Below are 17,670 nucleotides of genomic sequence, written 5' to 3'. Positions count from 1 at the left end.
TCTGGAGCCATACTGGAAAAACATGAGCAAACGCTCAGGATTTTTTGGGTCTTTTTTTACAAATGCAATCTTCAGTCGGGTTGATGTATTATTTATTATATAATTCTGCCCAAACTTTCAGAAGAGCTAGCCCTCCTGCTAGCTGTGAAGTTTGCTGAAGTCACGAACAGGCAGGTAGAAGAGCCACTTGGCCACCTCCACTCTGACAAATTCGGAAGGAATTGAAAGTGATTTGGAGCAAGCTGGAGCTGGTTCAGTGCTGAATGTAGAGACCAGGCTTAAATATGTCTGTTTTTCAATTTTGTCCACATTTAAACACCAGAATTTGCCAGTCGGAGACAGAGACGTGCATTAAATTATGTATGTTCTTAAATATGATGTCATTAAGCCTAACACAGCAGGTATATTATTCACTCTCAGGCTTTAGGGGGAGACCCATGAATGCAAAAGAAACATCCAGGGGTGGTTTGAGTGAGCAGGCTGTCTTTACTCCTTCCAAATGAGTAAAATTACTGTATTTTCTCAGTGAATCTTAATGGTTTGATCCTTATTATGTGTCTTTTGCTGTGTCATCTGACGAATGCCACGAGTTAAATATAGTACATTCATTTAAACCACCCACAAATAGTCTTTCCTCCCTGTCTCGTCCCAGCCAGCTTTAAAAGTGAGTGCTATGTGTGTTCATTTACCATATCCCGCACCACATGACATTCCGAGGATGGAACTGAGAACACATAGCAGTGCAGTTCCGTGACTGAAAATCAGATTACGGATTAGAAAGCCCAGAAGGACCACTATGACCAGATAAAACAGTCCCCTGCAGGCCATAATACTGTTATAATCAGGGCCAATGGGGGAAAGAAAGACCCAATCTTGGCATGAACATCTTCAGTGTTGAATGACACAAGTGATGCTTGGTACATTAGTGGGATTTGCTCTGGTTTTTGATTTTTGGCTTTTGGGAAGACTCAGAGTGCTTTCATTCCTTTCCTCTGAATGTTTTGTTTCTCTCACTGTTACAAATGTCAGGCCTTTATGTGAGTCTAGATGTAGCTAGCTGCTCAGTCTTGTTAGGCTTGAGTCTTCCAGAGTCAAAAAAGCTCTATCAAATGTTTGATTCCCATATTTATGCAATTACAGCATGCTTAACTTATTTCTTGGCCTTTTATTTGTGAACACTTTTCATTAGAAGACATTTTTCAATGCCATGTCTCCATATGTTCCTGAACAGGACGGTTCCGTAATTATTTCACTGAATAAACTTCAATGTTAAGATATCTTTTCTATGGCTGGTTTTCTTGTCACAAAATATCTATTCTCCAGTATTCCCTTAAAATATTTTTGAGAAGATTATCCACGAAAGGAATTTAGCAGTGGGGAAGTTTGCTGAAGCACAGATGACAATTGCAGGAGCTAAGAGGAGAATCCACCTGGAAAAAAATAAAATTACCTGTGTCTAGAGACATTATCTGATCCGACAGCCTTCATCATCCTGCCTCTGTCCTCCTCGGAGCAGCTTGCTTGCACTACTTAAACCCAGAGGCAAAAGTTTCTTCTGCAGCTTTGCGATGGCATTGAGGCTGCGGCTGGAGCCGCTGGTGCGATGATGCAGCCTTCTTCCCACAGTTTCCCTAGAGACAGATAAGTTCTTTTGAAATTAACATAAATGACTGGGAAAGGGTCCTGTTTGCCTCTGGACAAAGAGCTGCGGGATTAGACCTAGACACATGGTGTTCATGCTGAAATGAGGGCTGGAAGAAGATGGGAGGCTGTGTGCTGGAGCATTCCTGCTTGGGATGGGCAGACAGAAGAGGTCAGCGTGCAGTGCTGTTGGAAATAAGTACATGCATGCTCTGAACCACTTTGATAGAAAAATATTGATGTCATTTTTGTATTTATCAGGCTTTGTCTGTTTTGATCTGTTCTGTCAGCATCTGATGAATTACTGTTATGAAGTGTCATTCCAGCAACGTCAGTTTTTCTGCAGAGCAGGTGATTCCCTGATTCATTTTAGGTAAAACATGGGTACCGAAGCCATTGGTGAAATTTCCTGTGACTTCAATGAGGCCAGCATTTAACCTTTTATTAAAATGTAATAAGCCATAAATATTGTAGACACTATTATTTGTGAATGAGGCAGCAGATTTGAGCCAAAGCTATATCAAATCTCAGACCCGAAAGTCTGCTTTAAAGGTCATTTTTCATTTCATGGACAGCAGTGGTTCCTTGGTGCTGTGGGACATGTGTGGATGTCCATGGTTTCAAGTCACAGCTGGTGATGTGAGCTGCTGTTCAATCTTTTTTGTTTCAGTCCAGGGATGTAGAAGTGATCTCACTCAGATGAATTTATTTACGGAATCACAGAATCACAGAATGGCCTGGGTTGCAAAGGAGCACAGTGCTCATCCAGTTCCAACCCCCTGCTGTGTGCAGGGTCGCCAACCAGCAGACCAGGCTGCCCAGAGCCACATCCAGTTTTGCTCTTTACTGCCCTTCCCATAAATCACAACACAACAAGGGTGGGCAGGGACAACGTAGTAGGCCAAGCCAGTAGATACGACGGCAAAGTTAACTTCTACATGTGGAGTATCATACACTTGTTCAACTTTGTCTGTAGCCATAGGAAACTTAATTAAAATAACGTATTTCAATGAGACAGGTGCACTACATGTGAACTTACAGGGCAGACCATCTGTTACGGTCTAGAACACAATTTTGGGAAGGAATTACATCCAGGAAATTGGACAGTTTTTCTCTGTGTCGGATGTTTGGGTTTTTTTTTTCCTGACTTCTGGTGGGTAAGGTGAAAAAATCTCCTATTAGCTCACGGTCAAGGGTTCAAAGCCAGAATCAAAGAGGTACTTCCTAGCAACCGGCAGTGGTCTCCCTGAAAATCAGACTTTTCTTCAGGCCCATGCCTGACCTGCTGAGTACTTGTGTGCATTGCTTGATTGTAGGATTCTGCATGTGATGTAGAAGTTGGAAGTTACCTGTAACTTACCCTGACCTAGGCATTTTTTCCAAACTGAAGATATCTGGGCTGGTTGTTAGGTAGAAGGATTGATTTCTTGTGGACAGACTGAGCTGTAATTGATTTTCCCTTCAGTAAGTAGCTGTTTAGAGATCCTTCTAGGACGAGGAACTGCACCAGTAGTTTTCCAGCAGGATGGTCTGCAACGTAGAAAGATTTTCCTGGGGCGTTTATTCTCCCACATGAAGTTTGCTACTTTGGGTTGTCTATTTTTAAGTTGAAAAGGGCTGCTGTTATTTACTGTTAATGTGATAATGTTTAGTTGTTTATTTTGGATGATATTTAAACATACACAAGTTGATCCAAGGAAGAAAAATAATATTCTGGGAAGCCTGGACCGCTCACATAACAGGATTCTGCTGCCTTTGTGACAAGTTCAAGTTCTGCAGAATGAAGAGATTTGTCTAAAATAAGTAATTTTCCATCCCAGTGATGGAGAGTGAACCTCTGAACAGTAACTTTAAGATGTAGTGCCTATTTTATTCAGCTTTCAGTGCGTTGATTTTGGACCTTTTCAGGCTTTTTCTCTTATTGGGTATGAATTAACAGTGATACAACACATAATAAAAGGGCAGAGTTAAATGTTATCCAGGAAATGATCGGTATCATCTTTTCCAACAAAGCAGTGCTTATTGCTGCAGTTCTATGCAACCTAAATAATTTTTCTCTAAACACTTCAGCAGGGGCAGGCTTCTCGTGGGTTTCTGCTGTGAATTAAAGATATTTGGTCCCAGTTCTGTAGTGCTTAATCAAGATCTTTGTCTTTTTTTTTTTTAATGTAATTCTGCTCCACAGAAGATTTTTTAATCTGCTGCCATAATTCTGTTATAATTCTTTACTTTATCTTTTCCTGACTTGAGCTTGACTGTTACGATGGAGCTGCAAGAGTTTTCTCTGACAACATGTTGGTAGAAATCTTTGATTGTGCCAGGCAGCTATTCAGATAGAAATAGTGTTTTTGCAGCAATCAGGATTGTATTTTTCATGTGGTTACAGCAGTATATCAGGTTTTTATTCTGCAGCATATAGTGGGTTTGGTTTTGGTTGTGTTTTTTAAATCTGGAGTCACCTTACATTCTAAATTCCTTTGATCACATTTGAATTGATTTTAAGCTTTTTATAGTCAGTGAGCACAGTTATAAAGTGTGAAAAAAGGTCAGAAAGCAAACAGACTCAGCTCTACCCTCATTGTTGAAGCCTGACTTAGGAGCTGGGGACGCTGAAGTTTAGTGATGCCACTAACAATATAATGCTTTACACAGCAACATTAGTTCCCTAAAACCTTTCTGTGCGACTATTGGTGCCCGAGAGCTGAAAGTGATGTTGCTCTGCTTGTCTTGGCGCTCCTTTGGCTGACATTCAGCCCACTTGCAGCAAATGGCTGTACTACCAGTGCTTTGTGCATGCCTGCGTGCTGAAGGCTGATGCGGGAGCAGAGCTTGGGATTCTGCTTTTGGGACTCAGTGCATGCAAGCTCTGTCTTCCCCGCAGCCAAGTTGCAGGCAGTAAGTTGAATGGGCTGTTTGGGTCAGTGCTCGGGTGTTTTTTCCCCTCTTTTTTCCCTCTATCTTCTATGAATTCTATATAAACTTAAGAGTTCTTTTTCACTAGGGCTCCACTGCTAAAATAGGAACTTCCTTGCTGTTCCCATTCCCGAGGAATTATTCACTAACACCAGACAGTCACTCTTCTTTTAAAAGAGCCTGTTTGGTAGCTGCTCTTGACAGCTGTTCGGTAAATAATAACGGCTATTTCATGCCTATAGCCTTGTGTCTAATCAGAAATGGAGTACTGTGTTTCCTCTGTCAGACTGTGTACAGAATGAAGAACAAGAGTAATTGAGAGATACAATAGAACATCCCTTTTCTAGCCGAGATACTCGGTCACTTGTTTTGAATGGGGAAGTCATAGTTTCGTATTATCTTATGTAAGCTGTATAGACTGATATCCAGTAGGGCAAAGGGGAGAGGGAGCAGCACTTTCTCCTTCAGATCTGCTGTCTGAAGGTGCAGCTACAGAGGCCAGTGCAGAAAATTCCTTCACGTTCCTCCTCTGGGTCCCCAGTCCTTGTGAGAGCATGGGCTGCATGCTCCCTGTGCATGAATCAACCCAACCTTTGGAAGGAAAGCCAACGTTCAAATGCTTGCTGTCTTGTGATTTCTTCCCAGCTACAAGGAGGAGTGGGGTAAAGTGAAGTGGCTAAGCACAAAATGGCTTTTAACTCACTGGAACATGCAGATTGGTGTCCGAAGGTAGAGTTTGCACAGCTCCTCTTTAACTATCCCACCTCTCAGACATCTTATTCTTTTGGATCCTTTTTAAGGTCTAACTTGGACGCAGCATTTCGGTATCCATCTGATAAGTGTTGTACATAATTTCCTCCTACTTGCTACTCTAGCTTCCTGTGTTTTTATACATGTTTTTATAAATAATAAGAGCTCTTTCAGTACTGCATTTCTATTTTCTTATCCATCCTTGTCTGATAAAAGATTTCTCACTTTTTTTTTCTGTATTTGGACAATAATATAAATGAATATTCCTGCATTCATTACATTTTTAGTGTATCTGCTGATGAGCCTGACTGATTGTGCAGGCTTACTCATTTGTTGTCTTAACATTTCTTGTTATTTTATGCAAATATAGAATGAAGTCAAAACCTGTTTGTGATTGGTAGTGATGCTGCCCATTCAATTACAGAATACAATAATTTTTTAATTTGAATTTAATTTTAATTACTTTATGAGAGAGAGATCTGCTCTGGCATGGCCTCGTGCTTTAGAAGAGTAATCACAACTCGTATTCATTGGGAGAAGAAAAGAGTTCCCTATACAACTCTTCTGATAAGTTACAGTGGAAGTCTTCAAACAGATTTTTAAGTTTGGACAGTGTGTCCTAGAGCCTGAGGCTTGCAGTGGTTTTCAGAGATGGGGAGAAGATCATTTTTTCTCTTTAATTTATATTTTATTATCAAATGTTAAACTATAGACAGTAGTAAATTAAATGTCTCTGCTTACTAACATAAACTTTCTAAGAAACCTGCAAGCTGTTGGTACCAGCATTGCTGAAATTCAGGCATTACCAGTTGCAACCCTCAGCTGGTGTGCTAACCTCTTGCCAATACGTTGGGCATTCAGGGTAAAACCCTGTGAGCTTACTTCCCTCTTGAGCTTTAAATACAGGTCTAGCATGTAGCAATGTGTGTAGTCAAAAGGTGTCTGCAGAACACATCTGGGGAAGCAGATCAGTGCTTTCCGGATACACCTGTGCTAGCAGTAGCAGCGTGGGATGCAGTGGTCCACTGTGAGCATGATATGTAGTGTTCTGCAATTATAGACAAAGAGAATTGGTTTAAGTTAAATGCAGAAACAAATAAATTGATCATCTTTTTTCTTAAGGAGTTCACAGTGACATTTGTAAACCTCATGTAGACGTCTACATTTGGATGGACTCCTGTCAGTAACAGTCTCAGCAGTGTCCATCGAACTGGATTTATTCCATCAGCACCTTTTTGTGCCTCTTACATCAATATCAAATATTTGTTTAAATGTTAGTATGAGAACTTGAAAAACAGAAGGGCCTACCTCTTTGTGTGGCTGTGATCCGGACCTGAAGATAGTACAAAGACCCCGAAACTGGTTTCTGCTGCAAAACATTGCACAGGTGAATGAGAAAGTAGAAAAAATGGTTTTATCTTAAGCAGTATCTCCAATAACCACAGCACCCAGAGTGAAGGTAGCAGAATGTCGTAGAGGCTTTCAGACATACAGTACCAGCCAAGGCAACTTTAATTATTAAACCACATAATTGAAAATAAAGTACCCTGCCAATTCAGTAAAAGAACTCATCCCATTGTCTTGTCTAATTTTAGGGAGACAGAACATCTGCTATGGAAATGCACAGAAGTATCTGTTAATCTTAGTTGTGAGCCTTGACTCTGGCCTACCTCTGTCTTATTTTAGTTCTCTTTCCCAGTTCACATTTTTCTTGATTCATCCTTTACTTTTTTGAAAAGTGACTGTCCTTAAACTTTTTACTTCATAAATCTCAATTCCCTCCTCTTTCCTTCCTCTCTCTTTCCACCTCCTGCAATAGATTCTTATATTTGCTGTGCTGAAATATATCAGAAAGTATGTTTTCCCCTGCTCCCTCATCCTTGTAGTTACAAAAATATGCACATAAGAATTCAAATATGCTTCTAAAAATAGTAAAGTATAAAACTGTTTCAGCTTTTCAGTCTTTGCTGTATTAAAACTTCTGGGAGGAAAGCCCCATGAAATCTATAACTAATTCAGTTGCAGGAAAAAAGTAGGAACAAAACAAAAACCAAAAAGAAATGTACAGACATGGTGTATGTGATTAAAGAAAAAAGAAGTAAATGTAAACCTGACATGTAGCACATGCAGCTTGAGGTAGCATTTCATATCCTGAGTCTTTTTGCTTGTGTAGTGTGGGAATTAGTGTGTATTCCACACTTCTGATGGGTGATACTAAAGGCAGTGGAACTTGATGTGAGATTGAAAGAAAATGGTTTATCTGGGGAAGGTTTTAAAGAAGGCATGAGTAGTGGGTTCTGAAAGATGTGGGATGGTAGTGCAGGAGGTGTCTGACAGGCAGGTGGTTGGGAAGCCTTGGCATTTCCCATTGTCCCGTGGAATCTTCCTCTCCTGCAGTTGAATGTCTGTCGTCTTTCAAAGTTGCCTGAATGTTTCTGAAATGAAAACAAATGGATTGGATTTTTTTTAATGTTTTCTACACAGTATTGTAAATAATAAGCTTTAAGTTATATACCAGTTTCCATGACATGATTAGAAAGTGTGTAAGAGCATTCTTTAAGTAATGTTCTAGTATTATGTAGCTTAATCTCAGGATACCGATTCTTGAAACTTTGTGTCTTAAATTCTGTTGAGCTAATTATTACAGTGTCAACAGCTTGTAATAATAAACTTTTCTTTTAGTATCTTATAATAATAAAACTTGTTTTTCAGAAAAAAAGATATTTTCTTCCTGAAAGGATAAACATTGTGGTTTTGTTTCCTTACGGCCACCTATAATAACAGTAAAGCAGGTAGACAGGTTTACTGGTTGCTTTTAATAAGTATTTGGGGTGAATTAAAGGCTTCGTGGTAGCAATAGGGTGTGATTAGGCAAAGTTCTGGTAATCAGAAAATTGCTAGTGCTGGGTAGCATATGCCCTGCTATGGGCGTTGCCTTTATACATGCTTTTTTGTGACAGGTTATGTTTAGCAGCCATTTGTTTTCTCTGGTCACAATGTGAGAAACGAGCATCTTTGCCTTGTAGCATCTTTCTGAATCTTTCACACTTTCTGCCTTGTGCTTTACAGTCTTTCTTCTGAAACCTTGTGTTTTCCTAGTACTTGTTTCATAGGTAAGCATGCTGACAAGACTAGCACAGTCCTCTCATTCCTCTTAGCGGAATATGAGCCCATCTTCTAAAATTACTTGTATGCCTTTGAAAACATTGACTTGAAAGCCTCATTGGGAGTTTGAACTACATTTGAATGTATTCTGTGTTCAAGCTCATGGTAAGAAGATTTATTCCAACAGTAGAAAATCACAGACTTTATCTAAATACAGTTTAGTCTGTATTTTCTACAAAATATTTGTGTGATTTGTCGTTAATTTTCTAGCAACTTGATACTGGAATGTCTCTGTATCTGTGCCTTTCCTTTGCTTCTTACCAGTAGCTTTCTAAAGGGATTGCAATCCCTTTTAATTTATGAAATATATTTAACATTATTATCAACAACTCCACTTACACCCTTCCTTTTTACTTCTTCCTGATAATAAACTAAGAATGCTTGTCTACTTGAAAAGGAAAGCAAAAGAAGTTAATTTTTTCTCATAGGCAAAGATTTCTAGTGGCTAGCTGACTCCTTCCTCAATAATTAATGCTTGAAGGCATTTTCTCCATTACTTATTTAAACTGAAATATCTTTGTTGTCCATTATTGTGAAGCTGCATTTTCATTCTGTGAGTGTGCATTACCACTGTCTGATATTGCATTGCAGGTACTGACTTGGCTTAACAGTAGGAAGACATGGCAAGGACTGGATCTGAGCTAACATCTTGAGGGCAAGCCTCTGATTGCTGTGCAAAGCTTTGCGTGCCATTAGACTCCTCTGCTGCAGTCAGTGAGGAGCTGCAGTGCAGCAGCCACAAACGCCGGGCAAATCTAATTCAGTTTATTCATGTGTTTATTCCATTCGAGTCAATACACAGAGGAGTAAGACAGCATTTTTCCTTGTTGCCATGAAAAGCTTTTAATGCTGTTTTGGCAACTAGTGTCATGTTCCAGGAAAATAAATCTTCTCACTTTATCGTGCAGCTCAATGCAGTGTACAACAGGTGCATAAGAAATTTGCTAAATGTTTTATGATTAAAATTATGTAAGTAATGAGCTTTTACCTTTTGGTGCCAGAGAATAAAAGAACTCAATATAGCAGTTGGTAACTTGATGTAGGAAGAAAGTTATGTTAAGTCCTTAGTAGGAATAAGAAACAGCAGGAAGATGAATCTGAATTAATTTGTAGGTTAGTTTGTAAATTAATCCAGAGGAGATGTGGCAATGAGCTTAATTTATTTTTTAGTAAGTGGTGCTCTGCTTATAGTATGAAAAGTGTGTTTGCAGTAATGCTAATGAGAGTAATGTGATGGCATAGCTTATATATTCTATGTTATTACCTGCAGATGCCTACAATGCAGCGTGCATTTGTGAAATATATGTAGGTAATATGTATTATATACAGCTGTACAGCATGTTTCTGTTACATGTATTTTATTCGGTCTTTACTGCATAACTTCTTGGAACTGTTTGCAGGTGTACCAAATTTCCAAATAAATCCCAAATCTCTTGGCCAATCCTTAATACTCAGGTTCTGTTTTGGAAGGAGACAGTATGTCTTCCTGGCTCCATACAGGTATTTATTTCTTTTCCTTCCCCAGAAAATCTGGAAGAAGCATAGAATCATTAAGATTGGAAAAGACCTCTAAGTTCATCTAGTCCAACTGTCCACCTACCAACCAATATTGCCCAGTAAACTGTGTCCCCAGGTACTACATCTAGCCTTACTACCTCCAGGGACAGTGACTCCATCACTTCCCTGGGTAACCTGTTCCAGTGCCTAACCAATCTTTCGGAAAAGAAATTCTTTCTAATATCCAACCTGAACCTCCTCTAGCACAACTTGAGGCCAGTCCCTTATGTCCTGTCACCACAGCCTCATTTCAGGTGGTTGTAGAGAGCTATGAGATCTCCTCCAAGCCTCTTTTTCTCCAGACAGAGCAATCTCAGTTCCCTCAGCTGCTTCTCATAAGGCCTGTGCTCCAGACCCTCCACCAGAATTTTTGTCCTTCTTTGGACACTCCAAGGTCAAAATGTCCTCTTGCAGTGAGGGCCTAAAACTCAATACAGTATTCAAGGTATCTCACTAGAGCTGAGTACAGAGGGATGATCACCTCCCTGGTCCTGCTGACTGCACTATTTATGATACAAGCCAGGATGCCATTGGCATTCTTGGCTACCTGGGCACACTACTGGCTCATATTCAGCTGAATGTCAACTAACACCACCAGATCCTTTTCTTCTGTGTAGCTTGCTAACCACTTTGCCCCAAGCCTGTAGTGTTGCCTGGGGTTGTTGTGACCAAAGAGCAGGACCCAGCACTCGGTCTTGTTGAATTTCATCCTATTGGCCTCAGCCCTGTGAACTGGCCTGTCCAGATCCCTCTGTAGGGCCTTCCTACCATCTGCAAACTTACTGAGAGCGCACTGAATCCCTTCATCCAGGTCATCAGTGAAGATATTAATCAAGACAGGCCTGGTACTGACACCTGCAGAACACCACTCATGACCAGACACCAGCTGGGTTTAACTCCATTGACCACCACTCTCTGGGCCCGGCCCTCCAGCCAGTTCTTTGCCAGCAAAGAGTGTACCCGTCCCAGCCACATGATGACAGCTTCTTAAGGAGGATAATGTGGAGACAGTAATTGAAGGCTTTGCTGAAGTCCAGGTACACCACGTGAACAACCTTTCCCTCATCTGCCGGGCAGGTCACTCGATCATAGGAGATGAGGTTGGTCAAGCAGAACCTGTCTTTCATGAACCCATGCAGACTGGGTCTCATCCCCTAGTTGTCCTGCAACTGCTGTGTGATCTCCCTCAAGATAGTCTGTTCCATAAACTTCCCCGGCACCATGGTTGGGATGACAGGCCTGTAATTCCCCAGATCATCACATTGGCAAATCTCTGGTCATTTAGGACCTCTCCTGTTGACCAGGACCACTGATAGGCAGTGATAAGCATATTGGCAATCACATCCACCAGCTCCCTCAGCACCCTTGGGTGAATCCCATCTTACCATTAGTTTATTTGTAAAAACATTTTTTGTTGTCCTTAATCACAACGGCCAAGTTGAGGTAATGCTGGGCTTTAGCCTTTCTAATTTTTTCCCTTCATAGTCTAGCAACTTCCTTGTGCTCTCCCTGAGTTGCCTGTCCCTTCTTCCACAGGAGATAAATTTGTTTTCTCCCGGAGTCTCAGCAAAAGTTCTTGTTCAGCCACACAAGTCATCTTCTCTTCTGGCTCATCTTAAGGCACAGAAGCTTCCCAGCTAAAAGATGTGCATCTCAAACCATGATAGGACAGGCTTTCATTCCCCAAGTGGGTGGTGATGTGATTTTAAGGATTGCTCAGACCGTGATACTCAGTTCTTGTCTCCTCCTTCAGTTTTACTTGCTTATGAATTTCATATCCTGTTCTTTGTAACATGGGTATCAGGTCAAAGGCTGTGCTCATGGCCTTCTACCCTGCTACCAGCTGTCTAAAAATGTTCTGTTTCGCTCCTTACAGCAACAGTTGACTCAAATGCAATATACAGTGTTGTAGGAAATAAATGTGAATTATGTTTAATGTGCAAATTGATGGAGATTTTAGTTTAATAATGACTGGATTGGTAGTCATCTTGGTTAGTGCAGCTAGGGGACATATATTCAAGCTTAGTTCTTCTCAGAATCATTAGAAACCTCATAAAAACCTGCTTTTTTTTTTTCCAGCTTTTTTGCTTTCTGCTTAATTGTCATTCTCTAAATATGCATTTGAGTTTCTTTCACGTGCCATAAACTTTAGATGAAGTGGCTTTCTGTCAAGTCAGTCAGGACTACAATGATTTGAAAAAAATTTGAAATAATTAAGTTATCCTGAGACTGAGCATGCATGCAAGACTAAGCACCGCATTGCATCCAAACAGCAGTATTCAAGCAAAGCCTAACAAGAAAAGGCAAACTATATAGAAGTGTTCGGTTAGTATTTAATGCAAATACAGGCACAGTTATGTTTAGTTGTTCGGCTGCATGTTTTAAAATCTCAAGCAGTGTGATAAGGAAGCTGAGTTTAAAAGCCCACTCGTTCTCATAACCTCTGCTCCCTCCTACGCAAACACAGAAGCAGGAAGAGTCTGCATCTTGAAATGGTCATGGCAGTGGCAGAAAGCCAGCATCATGGCGTGGTGTCAGCTCTAATGGCCATGCAGCAGGGGGCTGCCTGGGACATCTGTCCTTTTTCACCATGTGAGTGGACACCTTGGAGCAACAGCTTCATGCTCAGGAAATCCATGTACAAGCTCAACAAGCCTTCTTAGGAAAAACATCCTTCCTAGAAGGCTTCAGGTAATATACCACTCTGAATAATTTATATTCCAAACAGAGCAATGGTAGCAGCACTTCACCAGCTGTGAAAATAAGCGGTGTCTCCATGTACTTAGCTCAGCTGCCTATGCTGCTATAAAAATCTATTAACATGGTACCCAGGCTAAAAATATATTTGTTACCGTTTAACCGCAGAGTTCCCTTTTAAACTTTTTTTTTAATACAGATGATCACTGGCCACTTAAAGATATTTGTGTCACTGATGGCATCTAGTTGATGAATTTGTGTCAGCATATCAGTAAGTCAGATAATGCAAATAAAGTCTTGACCAAAGCAATCTGAGAAAATGACAAAACCTTATGAGGATAGCATCAATTGCAAACTTATTGAAGTGAGAAGAGTGTATGACTACAGAAATAATGTGTGGAAGAATGGAAAGCCTTTCTACTCAAGGAGCAAGTTGAGCAGCATTAGGATATCCCAGGGGTCCTTGTGATGTAAAAAGTTTTAATTCATCTGCTGCAAAACATGCAATGCCTACCAAATTTGGAAAAGATGACCAGGTTCCTCCTGGGTGTAGAGGCATCTTGTTATCCGTCCCTGATGTTGACCCTTCAGGAGAGAAGGGAACATTTTCTTTGCAAATAGTTTGAAGTGGGAATGGGTGCTGAGGCACATTTGCTGGCAAAGCTTCATCCAAAATTTTTTTTTGCTGAAACTCAAACAGGGGGATAAAGGACAACCTCCCTCCTGTAATCCTTGAGGATGGATACTGGAGGCTGTTTCATCCCATTACACAAATCACATTAGCTGTCAGGGTATTTCCATTTCTCATTGTCTGACCTGAATGGCTTAAGGACGTGCAGAAAGCAGGCCCGTGTGGAGCAGAGGTGACACTGAACTGGGAGGATGGTCCTGGAAGGTCACAAAGCTGAACATAGGCTCTAAAAGCATTCCCACTAAAGCTAAAGATGTACCAAAGTTTGCCTGCACTTCCCTGTGCGCTTATCCCGCAAGAGCTCAGTACAGGTATCCCAGCTGAGCTCTGGAACCACGTGGGGACTTCATGGGGAGACAAGAACACGCTAGCTTTTAGAAGTACTGAATTAAGAATAGTAAAACTTTCCAAAACATTTTTTTTTCTTTAACTGCTTCTCACATTTTACGATCTTCTTTTCCCTGTGGTTTGCCCTATTCTCAGCAGCTGTGACCTACAGCAACAGATACGCAAACCTTTGAACTGACCTGAAGCCTTTGCCCTCCCGTTGTTCCTCTTTCCTATCTCTGCTTGCTCAAAAGTGCAGTTGTGAGTCCAGTCCTCACCAGAGTCCCTGCTGGTGAATGGTTCAGGTGTTTCCTTTCTTCTGCAGATAAAGGTGCACTTTTCAACCCCTCCTCTGCCTGCTGGTGAGGCTTGGTGCTGTGTGGTGCGGTGCCTGCACTCCCTGCTCGCCAGCTAAAAGCTCTTTGTTGGCCAAAGGGGATCTCTAGGTCCTCTCCTTCCCACAGTGTGAGTGAGGCAGCGAGGTGACAGTAAAGTCCTGGAACGGCAGATAAAAGACCATGGCTGTATTTATGGGGTGTGAGAGAGAAGTAACCCACTCTGCTGTCAGTGTCTGGAGAAACAGCAAATAAAGTATACATATCCCTTGCTTTGATGTGATGGAATCTCCAGGGGATGCTTACTTCAGTGGTGTTCCCAGTGCAACTGTACTGAGTTTTTCAGTGGAAACTGTATGATTTTTGTGCCTTTATGCATTGCTTTAAAAATATCGCTATGGCTGGCTTTTGTATGCTGGACAATTCTGTGTTCTGAAAGCTGTTTGGTTTTGGTTTTTTCCCCCCTAAAATGTTATTAAAATCATCTTAACCCATTTTGTTGGAATGGGAAAAATTAATAATTATTTTATGGTTTCATACACAGCATTAAAGCAACAGTCTGGTTTTCATTTAAATCAATCAAAGCATGGAAATTCAGAGTGAAGGCTCTATTCATGTCCTTAGAACTTGCCCTTTTTGAAACATAAAAAGAATGAAACATCAGCCTTAAAACCTGTAGCATTGGTCTTACATACAGTTCAGGTTTTTGGTTGTTAGTTTTGTTGGTAGATTTTGACCATGATACCGCTTTATTGTCGTCTCAAACAATATAATCTTCCTCTGCCTTTTAAATTTGCAACAGTTTAGAGTCTCATGAACTACAGACATAATTTTTCAAAAACCTAGGTGCCTCTTGTTCATCTTTCTGCCAGCATCGTCCTTCCAGGCTCCATATGTAGGTATGGGGCTTAACAACCGTCTGTAGAACTGTAACTTTACCTTGGTGACAGCACTACTCTTCAGCATCCATTCCCAACAACCCCAAACACCTTCTGCAACTTTACAGCCTGTGAAGACAGGTCTGTAAAGCAATGTCAAGTCTTAAACGAGGTGCTTAGAGCCAGCTGGCTGGCAATACTGAGCTTGTGAAAGTTGTACCCACTGAAGCACTCCACACAATAAACAAGCAAATGTCACTCTGCAGGTATGATCCTACACAGATCAGAGGTGGGATATGGAGTGAGCCATGCAGCCCGAATACCGCTGCAATTTTTACCAATCCCAGATATTCCCAGAGCATGAAGCTTCCTGTGTGCTAAGCTCTTCTGGGGCAATTTGCTTCTTGGGTTGAAAGAGGTTTCGTTCATTTTCTTCCCTCCAGGAGAAATAATCGCCAGACAAAAAGTGATGGTTTAGATAGGATATTACAGCTTTATTTGCTTATTTAATAGGATTTTAATTTTCTTCTGACGCACAGCAAGAGTATGTAAATACATTGTGACTACTTATAGAGAAAGGGTGGTGACAGACTCCTCAGAATTCCACTGTTCATAGTCCTTACCTGGATGAAGTGACACCCAAGGGCAGACAGCAAGGCTGTGTTCTCATGTCTTGCAATGCTGGCTGGGGAGAGGGAAGTGTGAGAATGGGAATTTCTGGACACATCTGTCCCCGCTGTCGTGTGATCTATATTTGGGAATTGGCACAAAGTGTTACTGAATTTGATAGCATCACTATTTGGACTAGGCATGGTCCAAATAGCACCGGTCCCAAGACAGACACCGGGGGGATGCCGCTCGTTACCGGCCTCCACCTGGGCATAGAAACATTAATCACCACCCTCTGTCTGCGACCTTTCAACCAATTTCTTATAGCACTTTCTGAAATCCATGAGGAGGAACAGATCACACAGTCACAGAATCACAGAGTGGCTTGGCTGGTCCAACTCAACCTTCATCTGTTGAAGCCAGTTTTCCTTTTACATTTACCAAAGGAGGTAGAAAAGATCCTCCTTAAAAAGATACAGGTCCAGGAGCAGGTGTCCCCACAGCTTCTCAGGGGGAGAATTAAACAGGAGAGAGAAAGGAAGCTTCTTAAGAGTACATTTTGCTCAGCCAGTCCTGTCTCTTGTCCTTTGGCTTCCTCTTGCCACATTACTACTATCTCCATTGCCAAATCCCTTATTTCTCCTCCTTTCCCCTCTCCAGCTGTAAAGGACCAACAAGAATCTGGTTACCCCTTCCCTCCCTGTATGAGCAGGATGTGACACCTGTTGTTTATTGCTTTTGTCTGCCCTTCATATTTCTCTGACTCCAGAAGTATTTATAGTAAAATAATTGAAATCTCTGGGATTTTTGGGGGGCTGCATTTCAAGGTTTATTACAGAAGAGATTTGGGATAGCATCTGACTTTCAACGTTCTGGTGTGCTGGTGATGAGGTAAAGCTGGTGTAGGTGCAGAAGTTGTGATGAATTGGGGGAAAACAGCCAGGAGCCTGAGTTAGGACAGCCCTCTGAGGTCACATCTCGAAGCTGACGGCAGTTCCGGGTGGGCTCAGGAATGGCACCATTACCTACTTGTTGTCTTCTGCTTGTAAAGCTTTTTTGTGTGTCATGGTCTCTTCTGGGCTTCTCTGTGCATGGAGCAGTTTATGAAGCTCAAAGACTCCTCCTCCAATGCATAACACAGATTAGATGTCCCCCATCTTGGATGTGTGAAGGCCCTCGCAATATTTCTGCTGGGGTAAGCTTCTTTTGAGCAAATGATGTAGGCTGGGCAAGACCAGGGAAAGACCTCAAGTCTGGGAAGTGGCCAACCCACTGTCAGGTGGATGCTCCCGTGAGTTTGCCACCACATCCAGCGCTGGAGAACCCTTTCTGGCACTTTTCATTCACTAGTATACATACAGTTGCTGCATGCTGAAATGGCAGCTGGAGCCCTGACATGTCTCTTATAGTATTAAATAGAATCCAGACTTGAGCAGCCTTAATGCTTTTGAGAGGTGAGCACACCAGCAGCAGTGGGAATGGATCTTTATTCTGACCAGTAGGCTCTGAGTTCCGTGGCAGTTTTTGCAAGGACTTCTCAGTGTGATTGAATATGCTCTCAGCTGTGTGTCCTGCAGCAAAATGTTCTGCTAGCATGGCTGAATCAGGACTCAGGAGTCCCTTGATACTGGACCAAGCAAGGAGGTTTGATTTATAGTTTGGGTACTGGACTATCACACTGGCACAGCAGGAAATATCTATTTCCAAAGAGAGAACATGTGCTGGTATAGCATTGGATGAAGCCTTCCTGGTTTGCATGTTTTGAGGAGCAGTGTTAGCCATGACAGCAAGGCCAGTCATAATTTGATACATGCTAATTGTTGTCACATGGAGGTGGCTGTGGATTGGGCAAGGCATGCAGGCAAACCAGGCTTCATGCATGGGTCTTGTCTATCCCAGGCTAAATTACTTTGGGCAGCATTTTGTGAAGACTGGAAAACTGAGGCAAAAAGCAGATGTTACTGCAATTGGAAGTCAGAATTAATCACAGGGAGAAGTGGATTCACAGTTGCTCTGAAACGCTCTAACCTGCCTTAAAATGCCTTCAGCTAAAGCTATTGAACTTCACTACAAACTCTTTGTGGAATCTTCTCCTTTCTGAGAGTTT

The 17,670-nt window shown here is 41.5% G+C and overlaps 1 protein-coding gene and 1 long non-coding RNA gene across 2 annotated transcripts in view; one reads left to right on the top strand and one right to left on the bottom strand.

Annotated features, from left to right (window-relative positions):
- The window catches only part of RNLS (renalase, FAD dependent amine oxidase), a 68,057-nt gene that overhangs the window by 35,606 nt on the left and 14,781 nt on the right, over nucleotides 1–17,670 (top strand). The gene's annotated exons all lie outside the window — the stretch shown is intronic.
- LOC104911878 lies at nucleotides 5,291–14,746 on the bottom strand. The gene is made up of 4 exons (XR_004160441.1): nucleotides 13,942–14,746; nucleotides 7,415–7,739; nucleotides 6,613–6,673; nucleotides 5,291–6,352 (listed from the first exon to the last, which is right to left on the bottom strand). It is a non-coding gene; the product is annotated as an uncharacterized LOC104911878 (long non-coding RNA).

The sequence above is a fragment of the Meleagris gallopavo genome, chromosome 8 (assembly GCF_000146605.3).
Source record: "Meleagris gallopavo isolate NT-WF06-2002-E0010 breed Aviagen turkey brand Nicholas breeding stock chromosome 8, Turkey_5.1, whole genome shotgun sequence".
NCBI lineage: Eukaryota > Metazoa > Chordata > Aves > Galliformes > Phasianidae > Meleagris > Meleagris gallopavo.
The sequence above is the reverse complement of the archived record's forward strand: the minus strand, read 5'-3'. Positions and strand labels throughout refer to the sequence as shown.